General features: G+C 40.6%; 1 long non-coding RNA gene across 1 annotated transcript; it reads right to left on the reverse strand.

The window, feature by feature from the left end:
- Window positions 1-1624: 1624 nt before the first annotated feature.
- LOC309624446 lies at window positions 1625-19974 on the reverse strand. The gene is made up of 2 exons (XR_014241931.1): window positions 6329-19974; window positions 1625-2713 (listed from the first exon to the last, which is right to left on the reverse strand). It is a non-coding gene; the product is annotated as an uncharacterized lncRNA (long non-coding RNA).
- Between the last annotated feature and the right edge of the window lie 1583 nt (window positions 19975-21557).

Below are 21557 nucleotides of genomic sequence, written 5' to 3' on the forward strand. Positions count from 1 at the left end.
AATGTAAATATATGACAGGGACTGAAAGACAACATGAGTGGATTTTTTTTCCTTGAAAAGTATTTATAATACCACAATGTTTTTTACAAGAAATATACGTACCTGAATTGTTCTTAGAGAATGAGAAAGCACTAAGGATCAAAGAAGTCATTTGGTTGCAGAGAAGAAAAGGGGAAGAAAGTCATGGGGGTGTGTGTGGAAAAAACCAAGATGAGAGGTTTAAATAGTATTGAGATTGAATGCAGCATGAAGAAGGGAAGAATGGGGCTGAAAAAGAACATCCACGGAAGAAGGATATAGGAGATCAAGAGAGAAGAAAGACTTCAGAGAATCCTGAGGAAGTACTTTGAACTGTAAAGTGTGAGAATTCTTAATGTTACAGCTTTAAAATACTGTGAGTAATGGAAAAGGACAATGGGGAAATGACCTCTGTTAAGCAGGTGATTTACATATTTTCTCATTCAATCCTCACAAAATACCATTATATCTATCTTACAGATAAGAAACTATGTCTCAGAGAAGTTAACTTACCTATGGTTACAAAACTAAATGTAGTAAAGCCAAGATTTTATTCAGGATTGACACCAAAATCCATCTAACAATCCAGGTCATGGCTTCCTTTCCACTGGAAACTGTAACACAAGTTATAGTGCAGAGGTAAAATCTCATAGCTACATTTGAAAAGCAGCAACCACGTGTCATATTAATACATCTAACATCACAACCTGGAAATGCTCTATTCTACTAACTTTTACTTTGGGCCATAAGAATTATTTCCAAGCATTATAGGAAGTTGAAGCTGGGTTCTGGGCCAATCAAAGAATGATCAATGTGAGAGGTCCTTTTATTACCTGAGTGATAAAAAAAAAAAAAAAAAAATTGTATCAAGGGTTCATGTCCCCATTTCAAAGTAAAACAATGTGAGTCCTCACCTAGCAACCAAAATTTATGTTCCTACCTCATTTCAATTCAGATTAGGTTTCAGAAATCCTAGTACGTATTCAGTTTCCATTTCTTCATTCTTATGTATTTTTTAATTAAAGTGTGATCATATTTTTGACATAATTTAGCTCCAAAAATTTTAATAGTTCCTCTATTAAGAATATACCACTAGATAACCACATACTGCGAAAATGCCAAAGAACTGATTAAAAGTTCAGATTCCCTTGTTAATTTATGTTATTTCAAGGGAAATGATTGCATATATGATAACAATTTCTCTGGGAGGTATGTTTTGCTTTCTCTTATGATTACTACACAACTGGAAATTAATTTAATTTTCATGATCTCTTGTGCAGTTTCTTTTGTTCTACAGATCTTCCTCATCTCCCCCTCCCCAAAATATTTTAATATCAAAATAACTGAGCTGATATTATTTTTTAAAGTCCTAATATAGAAGACTTTTAACAGTTACAAGAAGTTGATTTTAATAGACATTGTTGAGTTCAGCAGATTAATTATAATTTCAAACGACAGTGAAAAGTTGGGGAAGGGACTGAAGAGAACAAGAAGAATGTGAGAAGAAAGGAGTTTCCTCAGTAAGACAATTTTTTGTTAATTTTTAACCCAAAATTGAATCCACTTTTTATTCATTTCCACATTAAATTATAAACACATTTTGAGGTGTTGTTTTTAGATGTTTTTAATTTGTCTAGTCTAACACACAACCTAAAAATTTTCCTTTAGGGTGTGACAATGCTTAAAAACAAAATGAAAACAAACCCTTTTTCCTGTTCTGTTTAAGGTGGGTGGATCAAAGAATGTCTGGGCAGATAAGAGAGCTTCAGACTTTAGGCAACCCCAGTTACTGAGGAGAATAAAAAGGAAGGTTCTTACAATCATGTCTATAAACAGTTTCTTGCTCAAAAAGGCAAGAGAATTCTCCAAACACTTGTTGGTAAATGTTCAATTCAGTTTGCTACATTTCACATCTTCACAGTCTTCAAAGGCTACAAATTTGAAACATTATTGGGTAGGAAGGTTTTGAAACTCAAGTTCCATTTATTCTTGGCCAAGTTCAATAGTCTGGTTCCTGGGATGGGGACCAGGGAGGGACAAACAGAAATAGTTTCTGATGATTTCCTCATCACTCAAGCTCCCCAGAGAAGGAGTCAAAAATGTTTGTTGTTGTTTTATTTTGTTTTAAGTATGAGTCTAAAATACAACTGAGAAAAGTGTTTTACTTTGTTTTGTGTTTCAGCAGCCAAGACCCAAGGTGCTCTGATTCTGTAGATTCAGTCCCACTTTTCTTCTTGGGTAACTTCTGTTTGGTTGGTTGGTTGGTTGGTTGGTTGGTTTTTTTTCTGGGCACACTGATGTTTTGAAAGAAATTTGACACTTGTTAGAAAGGAGAAAAGAAAGAAGAGATTTTGAGTAGGTGAATTAGTTATCTATTGCTGTATAACAAATTACCCCTCCCCAGAACTACCAGCTTAAAGTAACAAACATGTATTATCTCAAATAGTTTCTGGGGTAGAAGAATGGAGAAGCAGCTTACCTGGGGGTTCTGGCTCAGAGTCGCTCATGAAATTACAGTCAAGCTGTCAGCCAGGGCTGTAGTCACTGAAGGCTCAGGATCCATTTCAAGGACACACACATGGCTGTTGACAGGCCTCAGTTCTTTTTTGGCTGTTGGCTGGAAACTTCATTTCCTAACCATGTGGACCTCTCCATAAGGCTGCTCACAAGGCTTGCTCCCCCCAGAGTAAGTGATCTAAGAGATGTAAAGAGACAGACCGACGACAAACAGATGCAACATGCCCAAGATGGAAGTCACAGCCTCTTAGAACCTAATCTCAGAAGTGACATTCCTTCACTTCTGCTGTACCTTACTGCTCACACAGAACACCCTGGCACATGGTAGCAGGGGCTTGCATGAAGCCACAAATACCAGGAGATGGGGATTGTTGGGGGCCATCTTGGAGGCTGACTATCATAGAAGGCAACTAGCAATATCTGCCAAACTTTGACCCCTTTTTTTTTTTTTGCCACACAGCCTGGCTTGTGGGATCTTAGTTCCCTGGCCAGGGATCGAACCCGGGCCCTCAGCAGTGAGAGTGCAGAGCCCTAACCACTGGACCGCCAGGGAATTCCCAAGCCCTTAATTTATATTTCATATACCATTATTGAGACTTCACACAGCCACAGAACCTGGGACACTCAACAAATATTTATTGAATGAGTGAGTTGAGAAATGTACAGTTCAAGCTACTGTGCCATGCTGCTACCTTCCGGCCAGCAACTGTCAACATAACCATTTTATTAGGACTTCAGCATTTCTTTCTGCAAATATTTCATGGGAGTGATTTTCAAATGATGCTCCAAGGGGTCCCAGGTGGAGCCCCTGGAAGGTACCCCCTCGACCCTTCTTGGTTCAGTCAGAGCAACTCCCCTGACATCTATTTTTACATGTTGGATTTCCTTTGAAAAACAATTCTTCAGCTAAAAAAAAAAAAGGGTGGGGGTTGAAACTAAACCTTTCTTATGCATTTTACCTATGTTATTTTAAATGAAAATATTAGAAAATGGATAAATGAAAATGTGGATAGTGCTGAAAAGTATTGTACTCTAAATTTAGAAATCCTCAGGGAAGCCAAAAGCAGTAAATCCTTAATGTCAATTCAGACATTAGGCTTAAGCTGGTTGACTTTGGATTCAATTATATAAAACATACACATGCAGGTGCACACACACAAAAGACAGGGAAAAATATATGCAAAAATCTAGAAGTATGCAATTGAAGATTGTGTCTTAAAAGTAAGGTAAAATTAAATTTTTTATATTTTTTCCAGCTCTTGAGGAGTGAGGACATTCTCAGAATATATGAGCCTATCTTTTGACTTTTGTGTCAGACTTTCCTATTAGTTTTGGGGGACAAAGTACATGGAGAGGTAGAATCTTGTCTGTGTGCTCCTAAATTTTTCTGGATTTATCATCCCATATTTAAAATTCCCCATATTTCCACGGCTAGCCAGACTCTAATCAAATACTAAAAGTGTTTCGAGGGGTCCTTTAAAGCCATTGGGCCTTGACCTCACCTTAAGCCAAACAGAATATTTGGATTTCTATCAAAGTAGCCTTTCTTCACCCAAGTTCTCAAAAATCACAGGCCTCTCAAGTATCTTCTAAATGAGCTCTGTTTTGTGTGTTCTACTTCACATAAGGCAAAGGTCATCTGCTTTACCATTAGCTCCATGTCTCCGTTGATTGTAAAGTCATCAAATAACTACACATTGACTATAAAATGTCATTAAGGTATATCCTATCCTCTTAACTATTCCCATAGAAAGGAACAAGGAAAAAATTAATGAATTAGCCTCCACTTATACGGAAAACAAAGAACTTAACTATTGAATTACACTACCTAAAAGTGAATGTTATGGATTGAATTGGGTCCCCAAAAAGATATGTTGAAGTCCTAACCCACACTATCTCAGGATGTGACCTTATTTGGAAATAGGGTCATTGCAGATGTAAAGATGAGGTCATAACGGAGTAGGGTGGGCACCTAATCCAATATGACTGGTGTCCTTAGAAGAAAAGAACCATGTGAAGACTGGGAGAATACCATGTGAAGATGGAGGGTTAGAGTTTGCATCTACAAGCCAAGGAATGCCTGGGGCTACTAGAATCTAAGAGAGCAATGAACAGATTCTCCCTCAGAGCCCTCAGAAGAAACCAGGCCTGCCCACACCTTGATTTTAAGCTTCTAGCCTCCAGAACTGTGAGAAAAATCAGTTCTGTTGATTAAGTTACTCGGGTTATAGTACTTTGTTTGCAACCCTAGCAAACCAATACAGTGAATTTATGTCTTACAGCACTACTCCAGTTCCCACAATGCCTGTAGGAAAATTAACTCCTAGACGGCTCTGGGCAGACCACTGAAAGCTACTATGCCTCTCCATCGTCCTCAGCAGGGCTCACAGGCTGCTGCCTGCCTTGCAGACAGGTTTTATTTTTGCCTATTTATTTTTAAAAAAATTTATTTTGGCTCCAGTGATAAAGTTGAAAGATTTCCCATTAAAATCTGGATTCCAACTTCTCTTGAAAAATCAGAAAATCTGGCAGCAAACTCAAACTCAATAGGATTCTAGTCCTTTCTGCATCTTATCTGCCTGGAGGTAGAGTTATTTTTATACCTGCTTTACCCTCTTCCAAACTTAGTCTCACCTATCTATTCATCCCCTACCACTGTGGTTGTCAAACTTCAGCAGGCATCAGAATCACCTGGAAGGCTTGTTAAAACCCAGCTCGCTGGGCCCTACCCCAGAATTTCTGATGCAGCAGGTTTGGGGGTGAGGCCCATGATTTGCATTTCTAGGATTTCCCAGGTGACACTGCAGCTGCTGGTCCGAGGACCACACTTTGAGAACCACTGCCCTATAACACGATGTAGGTCTTGCACATAAAATGGGCTCAATAAATTGCTGAATTATTATAGCTATTGCATAGTGATTAAGAGCACACAAATACCATTTGCAACTTCCAATTTCATCACTCACTATGACTTTGCACAAGTTACTTGCTTTCCTTGTACCTCTAGATCCTTGCTTGTTTAATTAGAAAAATAAGAGCACCTGTGTACTTCAAAGGGCTGTTATCAATATTAAATGAGATGATACAGGTAAAATACTGCAGCTGATCATCAGTGCTCAGTAAACGTTAGCTGTTATTACTATTTATTAATTCTCTCCTTTCCTAGTCTATAAGTTTGAAGCCAGTCTCCCTCTCATTTTCCTTTATATAACCACCCCCTGGACCCGCACCGATATCTAAAGCTGTGCCTCACCCATAACAGGCACTGAATAAACATTTCCTGAATGAATAAATGAAGAAACTTAACATACACTCAAATTCTGTGGGCCGAACATGTCAGTTAGGACAACCAAGCTGAGTCGACACTCTTCTAGAGCCCTTATAATTGCAACACAAAGCTGAATTAAAATGGGTATTCCTAAATTAAAGTGTAAACTCAGAGATGATTGGCAAATGTAATAATTCCCCGAAGGGGCATTAACAGCTAGCTTTTTTGCACACAACCTCTGTGCCAGGCACTATTCTCTGTCCTCTGTGCTTACTCACCCCTCGAATCAGGCCTCGTTAATGTTAAACCTCAGGTTGATATATCAGTTAGCAATTGCATTTGGCTACTTGTGACAGAGACACCAAAAATAATGACCCAAACACACAAAGGAAGTTTCTCTCATAAGGAAAAACCAGAGGAGGCAGGTCAGGGCTGGTGTGACAACTCAGCAAAGTCTTCAGGGACCGAGGCACCTTCTCTCTTCCTACTCCACACCTCAACTCTCAGCTCTGTCTTCAAGGTCACCTGGTAGTCCAGCATCGCTAGTTGGGGCGCCAGCCTCATATCAGCTTTCCAGTCAGCAGGGAGACAGGAAGGGCAAAAGCGTCCGCCCTCCCTTTGCAGAAGGCTTCCTGGAAGTCCCGCAGAATACTCTGCGCACGTCCAGTCAGCCAAAACCTGGTTACACGGCCACACCTACCTCAGGGGAAACTCAATTTTTGAGCTGAACACGTTGCCGCCCTGGGAAAGTCAGCTTCTGTTAGTAAGGAGAGAGGGAGAGCCCATCTAGAGCATTCGCCATGTCTGCAACAGCTAATACAGGTACACACACGTAAACACACACATACAGACATGCAGTCTTCATCCTGGGCTCCCACTGAACAGCAAATCACACGTTTGAAACACGTTTCAAATTTGTTAAGTAAGCTACTGTGAGTGTAGGTTTCACTCACACATTTTTGCTATCACCTTTTTGGTGAGGCAAGACAAGAACCTGGACCATATCTCAGCCTTGGGGAAAGCAGCCGGCCCCACAGCAGTGCCACGGGCTGTGTGTATGAGGAGTGTGAATTTGGATCGCACACACTGTGATGATGCTGGCAGTGGGGATAAAAATAAATACCTCCCAACACCCTCTGCATCGTGATTACAGTATCCAAACCTTGAGCCCGAGGGTGCTGAAAGCAAACAGCGGGAGAATGAACACACTGTAATGCCTCCTTCAAGGAAAGCTGATAGGATCTGAAAAAACAGGAGACATCATTTAGTAGGAAACTCTCCCTTTCCCTCTCTCTCTCTCTCCCCTTTTCCCCCCTCCCCCTTCCCACTATCTAAAATGTATCAGGGTTGTAGTGTTAATTAACTTTGTGACTTAAAGTGTAAAGCACCTCTATGCAAACCACCAAAGAGCACCTCCTCCACTGAAACCCTCCAAGCCATCAGCTAACCTGGATTTGCAATTTCTCCGTGATTGAGCCTCGCAAGGCAGACAAAAACTCCTTTATAAAAAAGCTCGGAAAGAAGTGAACTCTGAAACGATAGGGTCTCTGTGTTCTTTGTGTAGGTAGGCAATTTCCCAGCAAGGTTTCGGGTTTTGCAGTTACCTTTTGTAATTACAATAAAAGAGAGATAGTAACCTTTACAGTGAGTGGCAGTAGCACCCTAACACTAGGCTGTGTGAAAACAGATCACATTACCTAGAGCCTCACATTGCAGCGGGGGGGGGGGGGCTATTGTATAAAAGTGGGTTCTGCTGTAGGCATCTAGGTAGCCTTTCTTCATCGAGGCAGGCCATTGCACCTGTGTGAAGCGGATTTTTTTTTTTTTCCTTCAGTAAGGGAAAAACTCTCCTCCCAGCAATTCAATTGATATTGAAAGTCACTTGCTAAGTGGATTTGTCGGGGAGTTGTGTGGGGGGATGGGCAGACAGGAGGAAATCTTGCAGGTGGGAAGGGAAGCATCCACAAGCTAAGTAAACTACTAGGTGAACCACCTCAGGCGTGAGACTGTTCTGGGATTCCTTTGGTTGCTGGATGTGACTTGCTAGAAGAGGTGGCTTAGGAGTCTGGCTACCCTGACTTACGGAGTTTGGAAGCTGCTGGTCATCAATTTTGCTTTCCTGTGATGAAAATGAATGCTATTAAATTAAGACCTGGGGCTTCCCTGGTGGCGCAGTGGTTAAGAATCCGCCTGCCAATGCAGGGGACACGGGTTCGAGCCCTGGTCTGGGAAGATCCCACATGCCGCGGAGCAACTGGGCCCGTGAGCCACAATTACTGAGCCTGCGCGTCTGGAGCCTGTGCTCCGCAACAAGAGAGGCCGCGATGGTGAGAGGCCCGCGCACCGCGATGAAGAGTGGCCCCCGCTTGCCACAACTAGAAAAAGCCCTCGCACAGAAACGAAGACCCAACACAGCCAAAAATAAATAAATAAATAAATTTTAAAAAAAAATTAACAACTGTTTTCACTTTTGAAGACTTTCTTTTAACTTAGTTCATGGAACATGAGCGTTGCGTAAAATTATATCCTACCTAATAAATACCAACATTAAAAATCACATTTTCACATAGAAAATTGTCCTCGTGCTGAGCTTCTGCTAGTAGAAGAATTTAAAGAGAGTGGTTCTTATCTATCGATGTTAATTGGCCTTCACATCACCATGGATGGATTGGAGCTGTGGGCAAGAAGGCATGGATAGTGGAAATTCAGTGCCAGTAAAGGCTGCTCAATTGACAGAAGATGTGTACTGAGGAAAGCAGTCATGCAGTCAGTAAATATTTATTGAGTTAGGAGCTTTAACGGGATATTGTCAGAGCTCAAAAGAGAGTGTGTATGCATGTGAAATGGTCTAAGACTAATAAATTTACAAGAGCAAAACCAAACTGGTACAAATCGGGACGTGCTGAGGAGTGGCAGAAGGGAGCATGGTAAGGTGGGGCAACCCAGGAAGGTGGCCTGGGACTCGGCTAACTTTGAATCGGAAGTTTAGGGCTCGCAGCCCCAGGTCCCTGCATAACACGTAAATTCCTGCTGGACCCAGCCAGCCATTCACTGAGGGCAAGAACCCATCAAGGACATTTTAAGCATGTATATGTGTCCTGTTCTATCTTCCAGGCTTCCTAGAGAAGGAAAGGTATGTACCTCAGAGGTCAAAAGTGACCCAAAGTAGTATTGTGTTTGGCCTGCAAATTTTTTTTTTTGAGCCAGCATTTAAAAATCAATGGAGAGGGCTTCCCCGGTGGTGCAGTGGTTCAGAATCCGCCTGCCAACGCAGGGGAGACAGGTTCGATCCCTGGTCCGGGAAGATCCCACATGCCGCGGAGCAACTAAGCCCGTGAGCCACAACTACTGAGCCTGCACTCTAGAGCCTGCAAGCCACAACTACTGAGCCCGCGTGCCACAACTACTGAAGCCCACGCGCCTAGCGCCTGTGCTCCGCAACGAGAGGCCACCACAATGAGAAGCCAGCGCACCACAACAAAGAGTAGCCCACACTCGCCGCAACTAGAGAAAGCCCGTGCGCAGCAACAAACACCCAACGCAGCCAAAAATAAATAAATAAATGTAAAAAACAAAACAAAGTACCTGTGGCACACACACACACACACACACACACAAAAGCCCCCCCCCCAAAAAAAATCAATGGAGATTTCTGTCTTCTTTAAAAGAAATTAGGAGATATGGCAACACTGGACTTGCACCACTGAAATATGAGTCCAGAGGTGGTAAATTTCAGACAGCCACCTCACCGTCCGGGGGAGGTGGGCCTTGCCTCCCCACACACAGTCCCCGCCACTTCCCACAGCCTCCTCTTCTCTGCTCTGAGGTCTCCCGTCAGCTGCCATTTCCCATAAGAGTTACAAGGTTGGTATTTTATAGGAAAGAAATATCTTCTTCCAATGTCACTATCAAATACGGGGACATGACGGACCTGAAGGACTATGTATCAAGGGGAAAAAAATCATTCTTTGCTTCATTCTACAACTATTTATTGAAGACCTACTATGAGCCAGGTACTGTTTTAAACACTAAGGATATAAGGGCAGGGTCGGGGGCAATGGACATGTTCCTCCCCCTGTCAAGCCGTTTCTTATTTGTAAGAGAGAGACGATAAACAAAAAATACAATAGCACTGCAGAGAGTGGTATGTAATATAAGAAGAAAAAAAAAGCAGGGGTAGGGTACGGGTGGAGGGTCGGGATGGGGTGAAGGGGCAGATATGTTGGTCACAGAAGGCTACTCTAATGAAGTGGCATTTGAACAGAAATCAGAATGAGCTGGAGGCGTGAGCTTTGAGAAAGTGTATTTCTTCATGGAAGGGAAAAAAAATCTTTCAATGTATTTAATATGCAAAGGCCCTTTGTGTCAAAAGAACTCAGGCACTATTATGAAATAAACCAAGGTAAAAATTATGGAAGAGCACACAGAAAAATTGAGGCCCAGTCTTCAAGAAGCCTGCTTTTTAAATGATTTTTAAATGAAATGATCTTTAAAAGAAAGATCTATATTTTGAATTTTTATACTCATTTCACTAAAGACCAAAATTCAGTTTGATATTAGCAATCTAATTACATTTCCATCTTAGTGACCTTATGGGATAGGGAAGAACATCTCCATTCTACAGATAGAAAGGCAAGGCTCAGAACCATTAAAAGTCGCTGCGTATGGCAGCATCGTTACTACGTAGACAAGACAAGGCTATCCTGATTCCAGTCCCAGCGTCTTTCCAAGGCTAGTGCTTTAATATGTTCCTCCTCAGAAGCACCTGTAACAAGAGCAGAGCGAAAGCAAACCTGGGTGAGGAAGTGAGGGGGTGCAGAGTTTTAGAGGGCCAGGAAGTGTTTCTGAGCAACCAGCTCTAGATACAAGATTTCTTTATGATCTCAGGTTATTTCTGAAATACAAACACATTTCACATTTGTTCCATAATGTATCTGTATTCTTTCAATTTTGATCAAATAAACACACTACAAGATGTGCTGTTTTTACTGCTTAACTTTGCCTACCATCCCCCCCAAATGCACTGCCTACCCCAGTTTAGAAAACAGGGCCAGAAGGTCTACAGAATTAACAAACAGAACCAGAGCCAACAGGGACTTGAAGACCCACCAGGGCTACAGACCATGATATTCTACACCAAAAGCACAATTATTAAGATACATAAAGATAATTAAAATACTCTCTACACTGCAAACATAAGCAAGCATGTATTACAAAATGGTATTCAAGATCAAACATTCAGTTTACTTACTTTAGTGTAATTTTCAAGATGTTGTGCACATCTGGAGTTAAAATAACAATAACAATCTAAGACAATAACAATCTAAGAAAACTGGGGATGGTAAGATCCAAGAATAAAGTTATTGTCTTTGCACACAAATCAGTGGATTGCTGAGACAAGTTTTCCTTTACTGCACAGTTATTATTTCATTAAGGGTAAAATACAACGTTACTGTTCCAGAATGTATCACATAGATGTTTCCAAGGGTTGGTGTCTCTGCACTCTTCTAATCATAAACTGTTACAGATGGGTTTCTGGGGTTCTGTGGATCACATGATAAAAATAACTCTCCCTTGCCCTGTCTTTCAATCTTTGTGTAATTGCAGGGGGTACTTATCAGTTTTTGGCTCATCTGTAATGGAGGACCCTCTTCCCTGACTTTTCCCTAAAGGACTCTATATTGCACCTGATACTTACCCAGTCTCCAAGTAGAAGGATGAACTTGGCAAGAGTCTTTCTTCAACCCATTCATCACAGCCATTGCAAATGGCTGGCATGAGTCCACGTTATTTCCCTCACATTCCAATGCATGTTGTTCCAAGACATCTTTCCACGTACCATGTAGGAAATAGCTCCACGCACCAAGAAACAAAACGCAGCCAAGGAATCTGATATTCTGTCCAAAGACCTTTGAAGAAGATGCTGATGTTGGTTCACTTGAACTAAAGGCTTCTAGAAATAAATCTGGGTATGAGTTAGTAGTGGATTTAAAAGAAGGATGCAGAACTGTCCTTCTAGGGCCCACTTCAAGGGAGGGGGGGAAAGAAAACTTGTTTCATCTGCAAACCATTTGAGGAAGCAACTGACAGGGAAGTTCTCTTCACATGCTTTGCTGTGGCCTCTAACCTTCCGCTGCTTCCCTCCCTTCCCTTCCTCCACCTCCTTATTCCTGTTCTTTAAAAGTACTGATGATGCAAATCACCGTAGCCCCCACTTGCTCCATTGCCCTAGGTCAGGCTGTCCTTATCTGTCTTCCCCATTGCTGGAACCGCCTGTCTCTAGCATCTCCTCTCTCAGGTCTACCCTTCCCACTGCTGCCAGAGCATGCTTAGTAAATCACAGATCTCATCCAGTCCCTCTCCTGATTAAAAGTCTCAGAAGCTCCCCATACCTGCAGGGGAAGGTCCTTCTCATAGGACCCGGATTACCTTTCTCTCCCATCTCCGACAGTTCCCTGCCCCATGTACTCTGGGCTCTGCTCTCCCTCCAACACACCCGTGCACCTGCTGGCCTCTCCAGATGGAAAACCTGTCCTTCTCTCTGCCTGTTTGGCTTCTGTTTGAATTCCTTCACAATTCAGCTCTCTCCTCTCTCAAACATCCCCACTCCACCCCAGCTCCACTCAGAGCACCTCAAACAGAGCTCTAACTTAGCAAGTATATTTTAACTTCATTTGTTTTACCACCTCTACCCAGGCCTCACCATCCCTCAGAGGATAAAGACTGGGTCTTCATTTCATATCCCCTCCCACCCAGGGGCATTAACTCCCCCGCGCATCCAATCTACCCTGCCTTAAAGAAACCCCAAGGCTGGAAGCAGAGAGATGCTGCAGCAGGTGCTTGAGATGGGCTCCCAGGAGCAACACTGGCACCTGCCCAGCACAGCTGCAGCAGAAATGAGGTGGGTGGAGGGCATGCGGCTGAGAGCATAAAATGTGTCTGCTGCAGGCACACAGGTTTGAGTAACCATGGAAACTCAGAGCAGGAGAGCACCTCAGAGGCCCCCTGGCTCAGCCTCTAATGCAGTGTAGGGATACTTCTGCAGATCGCTGACAGATGGGCAGCTTCTCCTCCTCTCCTCCCTTGGCATAGCCAAATGTTATCACCAGACAGCTCGCTGCTTGGCATTTCTACCAAACATAAATTGATCTGATTTTAATAATATTGAAAAATTGAAAAATAATAACATTATTGAATGTTATATGCCAAGTACAGTACTAAGAGCTTGGCATGTACCATTTAATCTTCGCAAGTACCTTCTCTGGTAAATACAATCATCATCTCCATTTTCTAGGTAAAGACTCTAGCAGATGCTGTCTGTGCCCTGACCATCCCCTCTCAGAGCCATCATTTTAGTGCATGCTGGCAGGACTCCCCCATGACACACCTGCATCTCTGCCAGAGCCCACTTTCCTGCAGTATATTTGACCAGAAGTGCCAGAGAATTAACACCCCCTTAGAAGCATCCCTCAACCAATGATCAAGAGGACTGCTCCTCAGGTGGGTTGGCTCTGCAGTGTGTGGTCTACGCTGGCTCTCAGAGTTCCCCAGTAGGGTGAAGCTCTGGTCCCACAACTGTAACATGCTTGATAACTCAGCTTTTATTGGCCACTTTCCCTTCATCTGCTTACTTCCCCACTCCCCTACCAATGTTTTCTCAGATCACCTCCCAATATTTGCACTTGAAGCTGATCACTGGGTCTACTTCTGGAAAACCTAACAAAGACAAGGAGGCAAAGGCACAGAGATCCAGGGACACACTCAGGATGATGTCTCACTCCAGGGCCCTCACTTGTCTCCACTACCCTGTAATGCTTCCTCATCCAGGCTTCCCACTGGAGAAGGAAATGCCATCTTCTCCTTCCACTATAACCAAATACATGAAGACAGCCCAAGCAGCTCCTATTCCTTCTGCCGTGACTGTTACAAATGTAGTTTCTATGCCCATCACCCCCTTGTGAGGCACCCTATCGAGCGTCAAATTTTCCACTTACAATTAAACATATGAAATTTTTTCTGCTTTAAACCTTTCATAAGTCCATGCATATGTTTCTTAATCCTGTGTCATTGTAGAAGCAGAGAATTCAGAATATAGTCTAGTAAGCCATTCAACTTTAACCCTATTTTAATAGGAAAAAAATGCCTGGGACTATTTCTATGTTCAGAATAGCATCCATGCACACAAAATGTTGAATTGATTACAGTGAATCTTATTAAATATGGCAATACAAGTAATAATTATGTTCTTATCGATTTAGCAAGATATAAATACTGAACATCTACTATTTATTCATTAACAAAATAACAATAAACACTCTAATAGACTCCTACTGTGTATCTTAGTCAATTGCTCCCTCATCCAGAGGTCCTGGATTTACCTCTGATATACTTTCTTCTCTAGCATCTACTAAGTTGACTATAAATAAAAATTCAGATAGATTTTTAACCCTAGATTAACTCTACAGAAAGTACTCCCAGAAGTAAGCCACTCCACGGTGGGCTGTGTAAAACATTTTTGCTGAGTTTAAAGTTCTTGAACTGCTACAAGGAATCAATCTAGGTACAACATAGTCAATGTACAATAATTGATAACTTCAGGAATTATGTCACAGATTACGAAATGACGATTTATAGAATATTAGGGTAAGAGGGACCTTAGAGAACATCTATTTTAATTTCATATTTTGCAGAAGCAAGACCTTACAAACAGGTAGTGACATAATCAGAATTAGAACTTAGGTTTCTAAACTCTCAATTCAGTGCTTAGTCCATTTACCATAATCTGTCACATATTCTGAATAATTTTCACTTTCCATCCAAGTACAATAGACTATTCCCTACATATGGAGTCACTAATTCATCTCCATGATAACCAGCACCTGGTTTGATAAGTGAAACTAATCAAACTTGTGTCTCAGGAATTTAAAGTTAGGACAATGAGAGACTGAGTCAGTGGAGAGAACTTGAACTGAGAGATTGTGCTAAATAGTATAGAATTAACACTGGGTGCCATGTTGGGTCTATACAGTAAGATCCGTGTAAGTTGCCGCAGAGTCCCAAAGAGATAGAGAGTAGCCTGAGTCTCACTTTCCCAGAGTTCTTCTGAGGTCTGGTGACATTTGGACTTCATGAAGGTTATTTTTATTTTAATGTAGTATCCCTCAACCAATTTACTGGAACCAGCTTGAGTAGGTTTCTCTTCCATATAACCAAAAGTCCCTGGGTAGAAGGCTGTTCCCTCTTCTTGCTTCTAAACTAAGCAACTATAAAGATGGGTGTTGAATAATGGGAGAGTAAGAATGGCCTTTGGAATCAGCACGAAGAACTGGAATAAAGCAGGAGACTAAGATTAGCCAAATGCCAACTGTGGTTAGAGAATGTCATTGTGTGGGAAAAAGAGGTTGAGATCCCTAACTTCTTAAGCCAGTTTAGGGGCAGTCCCTTGATATGACAAATGTATGGGTTTTGAGTGGTAAGTTTTCTGCCCCCCTCCTCCTCTAGACTTACCCTTGTACAATAGGGCCTCTTCAATTTCATACTGGTATTATTGGTTTCCTATAGACCTCAGACAATCAATATACCTAAATATAATAAAGCATTTTAAAAGATCTTCTCCCCAATTACATTAAACACAGTTGTACTGGCACTATTTGTTCTCAACCAGCAGCCATTCTCCTACTTCTTTGCTCATAGAATTGTTCTGTCAACAAGGTGACCCTATGCCTATCTCACTAGCTCAAAAAAAACCACAAAAAATCCAGCTGAATTTAAGATAATCATGAAAGTGCCATTCCCTTTGTCAGTGATTGGTACAGACATGGACTTGTGACATAAACCTAACTGATGAGATAATGGTAGCTAATATTTATTGAATGCTAGCTATGTGCTCTGTTCCAAGGGTTTTACAGGAACTCATTCTTTTTTCTTTCATTACACTTCTAGAACATAAGGTCTATATTTGTCCCTACATTATATCTTCTTAAAAAGTGAGATAATTCATTTTCTGCATGGTTTAAGTCATTTTGATTTGGATTTTCTATTGCTTGTCACTACAAACATTTGAACCAATACTCCAATTAATTTGTCCTCTTCTCTTTAGGATCCCATTTAAGCATGTGTACAAAGATAGCAAATTGCAATTCTTTCCTTTCCAGTTCTTGTAAGAGTTTTTTCTTATCATTTACTATGAGTGAAGAAGAGGCAGAGGAGGAAAAGTCTCATTTTCATCTATTAGGTTTATTATTAGGATACCTTATTATTGGTTTTATTCATGAAAAAGTCACCTTGTAAATAAATGAATGAAAATATTTTCAGTACAAACCCTATCAAAAAGATAGACAAATAGCTCTTTCCAAGCTTGTGTTATTTCATTTAGGAGTATCACTTGCTGAAGCAATGACAGATCCTTCCATTGCTCCTCCCAGGACTCTAACTGCATGGTTATTGAGTGAAATCCAGTCTTCTATTCTATTATAATTTACATTTTTATGGGACTTCCCTGGTGGTGCAGTGGTTAAGAATCCGCCTGCCAATGCAGGGGACACGGGTTCGACCCCTGGTCTGTGAAGATCCCACATGCCTTGGAGCAACTAAGCCCACATGCCACAACTACTGAGCCTGCGCTCTAGAGCCCGCAAGCCACAACTACTGAGCCCACATGTTGAAACTACTGAAGCCTGTGTGCTCTAGGGCCCGTGCTCCGCAACAAGAGAAGCCACCACAGTGAGAAGCCAGCGCACCACAACAAAGAGTAGCCCCCGCTCGCCACAACTAGAGAAAGCCCACACGCAGCAACAAAGACCCAATGCAACCAAAAGTAAATAAAAATTTTTTTTTAATTTACATTTTTATGATTTTAATTTTTGGACCATTTCAAATCATTGTTAACTAGTAAACCATTCCCCCATAAAATAACATTTTTGTTACATGTTTCCTGGTACTTTGGTTACATTTGTACATATTTTTGAAATACGGGAAAAATTATGTTTAATTTCTTTAGTAGATATATGAAATAGCCATTATATAGGCTCTTGGCTATTATATTCCTGATATTATATTAATAAATTAGGATTCAGGTGTTTTCTTATTGCTCTCTGGCCAACATAAGGCAATTCAATCTGACAATTTTTATGTTATTATAAATATTTCAGCTGTACTGAAGTAGCTTATATAGTAGTAGAAACAGATAACTAGATGTAAATGCTAACTCTGTAATTTACTATGTTTGTAACACTGGGCAAGTTAATATTTTTGTGCCTCAGTTTCCTCAGATGTAAAATAGGAATAATAATAACAACAACTACTTTTTAGGGTTGTTGTGAGGATTAAAGGAACAAACATATACTAAGCACTTAGAAAGTTCCCAGCACATAGTAAGGACTCTAAATGTTATCATTATTATTATCATTACCAGGATTAACCTGTAATAAACAGAAAACTTGATTAACAGTGGCTTAAACCATAAGAACACATATTATTTACTTAATAAGAAGTGTGTTGCCCCTGGGTTTGGTTTACAGCTCAAAGATATCATGAAGGACTCAGGCTCCTCCCATCCTTCCTCTTTGCATTTCTCATTGTATTGGCAAAATTTCCCCTCATCACAAGATGGCTGCTTCAATTACAAGTTCTTTAGGCAATAGGGTCCTAAACAGGAGGTCATAGGATGAGAGCAAAACTAAAAAAAAAAAAAAAAAGGGGGGGGGTGTGATTTCTCCTGATGAATATTTATCTTTTCAGAAGAAAAATATTTCCCAGAAATAGTCAGCAGATGTCTTATTGGCCATAACTGTGTTATATGACCACTTCTAGACCAATCACTGGGTAAGAAGAACAGAATTGCTATGATTGATTTAGACCAACCACGAGTCATTTTTCTGGGGCTGGACCTTTTGTTGCCTGATCAAAACCAGGTTTCTATCACCAAGAGGAAAAATAGAAGAGCCACTGGGTGCACAAGCAATAGTGTGTATCATCAACAAGCATTCATTTGTTGCCTATTATGTGCTCAACTTGTGCTCCTGATAAAACTGTAGAAACTACCAAAAGTACAAATGATATTTTCTTTGCCCTTGAGGTCCTATTTACTTGACATCCTTAGACTGAAAGCTACTTCTGCTAGGTCCTGCTAAGCAACTAAACCAGAGCCTTTAAGGCCTCCTTCCTGATCCACTCTCTCTGAGTGGCTTCACTTACTCCCCCCAAATATGTTCGAGCTTCCTTTTCTTGGTCACATCCTTGCATTGCACGTTGAAGTGCTTCTCCACTTTCAAGTAGTGATAATTGACGGATTGCACAAAGAGTTAATGATCCAAAATTGCATGTTTAGAAGCTCTGAGCACCCCAGATACCCAGGGGCAGATTCCATTTGTCTTTTTTTCTTTTTCTTTTTTTTCTTTTCCTTTTTTCTCTATTGAGGGCCTACTGTGAGCCAGGCATTTTCATAAAATTCTTTCCATTAATTCTCATCCAAAAACTCCATTAAATATGATTCAGATAAAGGAAAGAGAGATTAAGACAGATTAAGTGACTTGTGCAAAACCATAAGCTAGAAATAGGAAAAATAATTACCCCTTATTGAGCATTGCTACATATGAGCCAAATACTGTCCTAAATGCCACATGTGAATTCATGCTTTTAATTCTCTTAACCACTCAGTGAAGTAAGCAGTCACTCACCACAGATACTTTCCAAACACCCTCTATCTGCCATTACATAGATAAGAAATCTGCAGCTTCAAAAGCTAAGTAATTCAAGTTCACCCAGCTAGAAAGTAACAGGTATTGTATAAAGCTGGGTCTGTCTAATTCCAAACGCTTTATGTTAAAAGTCCCACCCACCCCTACACTGCAGGAATTTGAACCCAGGCCTCTTAACTCCTGGGCTCACTCCAAAATCCCTAAATCAGGATAGAACACTCTGCTGTTTTATTCTATCAGCTTGTTCTGTGAGGTGTTCTCCAAGTAGTTCATAATTGGTCCAGTTGTCTAAAATGAAGTTGGGAATTTATCCAAAAGTATTTAGCAAATTAGCAACTCCATCCTTCCTTTTAGAGAGCAGAGAGGCAAAGCTAGCTGATCCCTACTGAGTTTAAAGAAAGAGACTTCTGGGGAGGCAGATTATGAACATTTATCACATTTCTGCTCTGCCCTCAAGCCCCAAATTAGAGGTTAACACTTGAATTAAGCAAATTCGTGCAGTTGTCCATTTTACCTAGTCTAAGTTTTGTTAGCGGCTCTGTGTTTTAGAAATAACATGACTAAGGGCTCTGCTATAAACCATTAAGACCTTTAATTCCCTGTCAGCCCCAGATTAGAGCTTGCCAGGAAAGAGGTTCAACAATTGCTAACTGCTTCAACTTCACCCTTGAAGGAAGCTTTCTATCCCTGCATATCTGTGTTGTGTGGCCTTGCTCTGGTAGCCTCCTACTCAAAAATCAACTGGGACATTATCCATAGAAATACAGAGTTCAAAGGATCATTACTTGCCTGTTTCCAGCCCTGCTAGAGACTTAGAAGAAGTGGGAGGTGTAGAGAGGCATTTCTTTCTTTGTTCCTTTTTCTTTTAGTTTTGTTTGTTGTTGTTTTGCTTTGGGTACCTAGGTTTTAAATATGCCACACGTCAAAATATTACCAAATCCTGTCCCAAAATGCATTTATTTTCATGACAGCGTGAGGTTTCAGAAAGCAAAACCTGATATCTGACACTAACACCATATAGCTCTACACGTCTGGTCCCCAGTAGCTGGGAAATCATGGGTTAGGGAAGCACATGTGTGCTGATCAATCCAGCTATATAAACAATCCACCATGTTAAAAAAAGATGGTATGAGAATCCCAGTGATCAAGATATTTCAGAAGATCCAAAGGCCCGTGGAAAATAAATGATTAAAGAAAACAATATTATAGTTACATTTATAGTTTTCTTTCATTCACATACCAAAACACATATATACACCCCCCAAGAATATCATTTACAAAGTTCATGTGGGTGGGACAGAAAGCATGATGTAGAGTTTTAAGGTCTTTCACACAAATGAAGGAAGACATTGAAGCCTCCCTAATTCTGAGCCCCAGTTTTTTCTTTGTGAAACAAGTCTTTGATAGACCTAAGAATTATCTTTAAAGTTTCTTTTAGGTCGAAAAACTTGCTTCTTCATCTCATTTCCCCTGTTCTTTATAGGTCCATCTATTATGGCACCAACTACATTCCATTGTTCTGTAATTAGCAGGGACATTTTTTCTGTCTCCTACCATTAGACATGAAGGCGAAGCCAGATATTAACCCAGGACAGGGTTTCCGGTGGAAATGTAGCAAGTGTTCATTAAAGTGAGATGGGGTCTATGAACCTGTTCATTTCCATTTATATTTTGAATGCTATAAGAAAGTTTTCAAAATCATCATGATTCTAGAAATGTCCAGGAAGCAAACAGTTAACTATTACTAAAAACAATGTTTCAATAATATTTGGGGTAAGACTCTTGAACATTTATCTAACATTTGTTGAATATAATTATAAGATGTGTACAATCTTGCTTTAGTCAGATGAGCGGATTAATTTAAATGATTTTTCTGTGAGGTTATGGCAGTCCATCCCAATCATTTCCTGATTATTCTTCATGTATTTCTTCCCTGTCAAAACTACCTAAATCCCAAGCACCACTAAATCATTGTTTCTCATAGTACATTCCATGGACCCCTGTATCTGGACCAGCTAGAGTGTGCATCATAAATACAGCTTCCAGGACCCTCTGGCAGCCCTGCTGAACTAGATTCTCCAGAGGTAGAACCCTAGAAGCTTCATGTTTAATAAACTACAGGTGATTCTTGTTTAATAAACCACAGGTTCTGATGCACACTCATGTGTGAGAACTACTGCTCAGGACCCATGAATTAAAATTGAAGAGCAAACAGAACTGGACTGTGGGGATCTGCTGACACAATTAATTAAGTGGGTTGAAGGTCCCTTAGGTTACAAGATTACTTTGAATCCAGCATCTAAGAGAAGCACCTTGATTTCTGAAACCACTAATCTGCGATTTGACTCAGAAGTCTATCACCATTTATAATCATATGATCTTCTGGTTTCTCTCTGCTTGCTTTCCTTGTGAAGTGAATCATCTCCTTCTATGTCCATGGCAGTTAATATACATTTTATATTTAGAAACAACATCCTTTCACCTCCTTTCAACATTCCCCCCTACTTTTTAAAAAAATTTTTATTGGAGTATAGTTGATTTACAATGTTGTGTTAGTTTCAGGTGTACAGCAAAGTGAATCTGTTATACATCTACATATATCTACTCTTTTTTAGATTCTTTTCCCATATAGGTCATTACAGAGTATTGAGTAGAGTTCCCTATGCTATAGAGTAGGTTATCTCTTTTATATATAGTAGTGTGTATATGTCAATCCCAATCTTCCACTTTATCCCTCCCCTGCCCTTATCCCCTGGTAACCATAAGTTTATTTTCTACATCTGTAACTCTATTTCTGTTTTGTAGATAAGTTCATTTATACCCTTTTTTTAAAGACTCCACATATAAGTGATATCACATGATACTTGTCTTTCTCTGACTTACTTCACTCAGTATGACAATCTCTAGGTTCATCCGTGTTGCTGCAAATGGCATTATTTTGTTCTTTTTATGGCTGAGTAATATTCCATTGTATACATGTACCCCCCATTTTTATCAAACCTCGCATCTCTGCCTTTCCTATAAAGAAGGGACACCTAGGGCTTCCCTGGTGGCGC

Source organism: Balaenoptera borealis (genome assembly GCF_965194805.1).
Source record: "Balaenoptera borealis genome assembly, chromosome: 2".
NCBI lineage: Eukaryota > Metazoa > Chordata > Mammalia > Artiodactyla > Balaenopteridae > Balaenoptera > Balaenoptera borealis.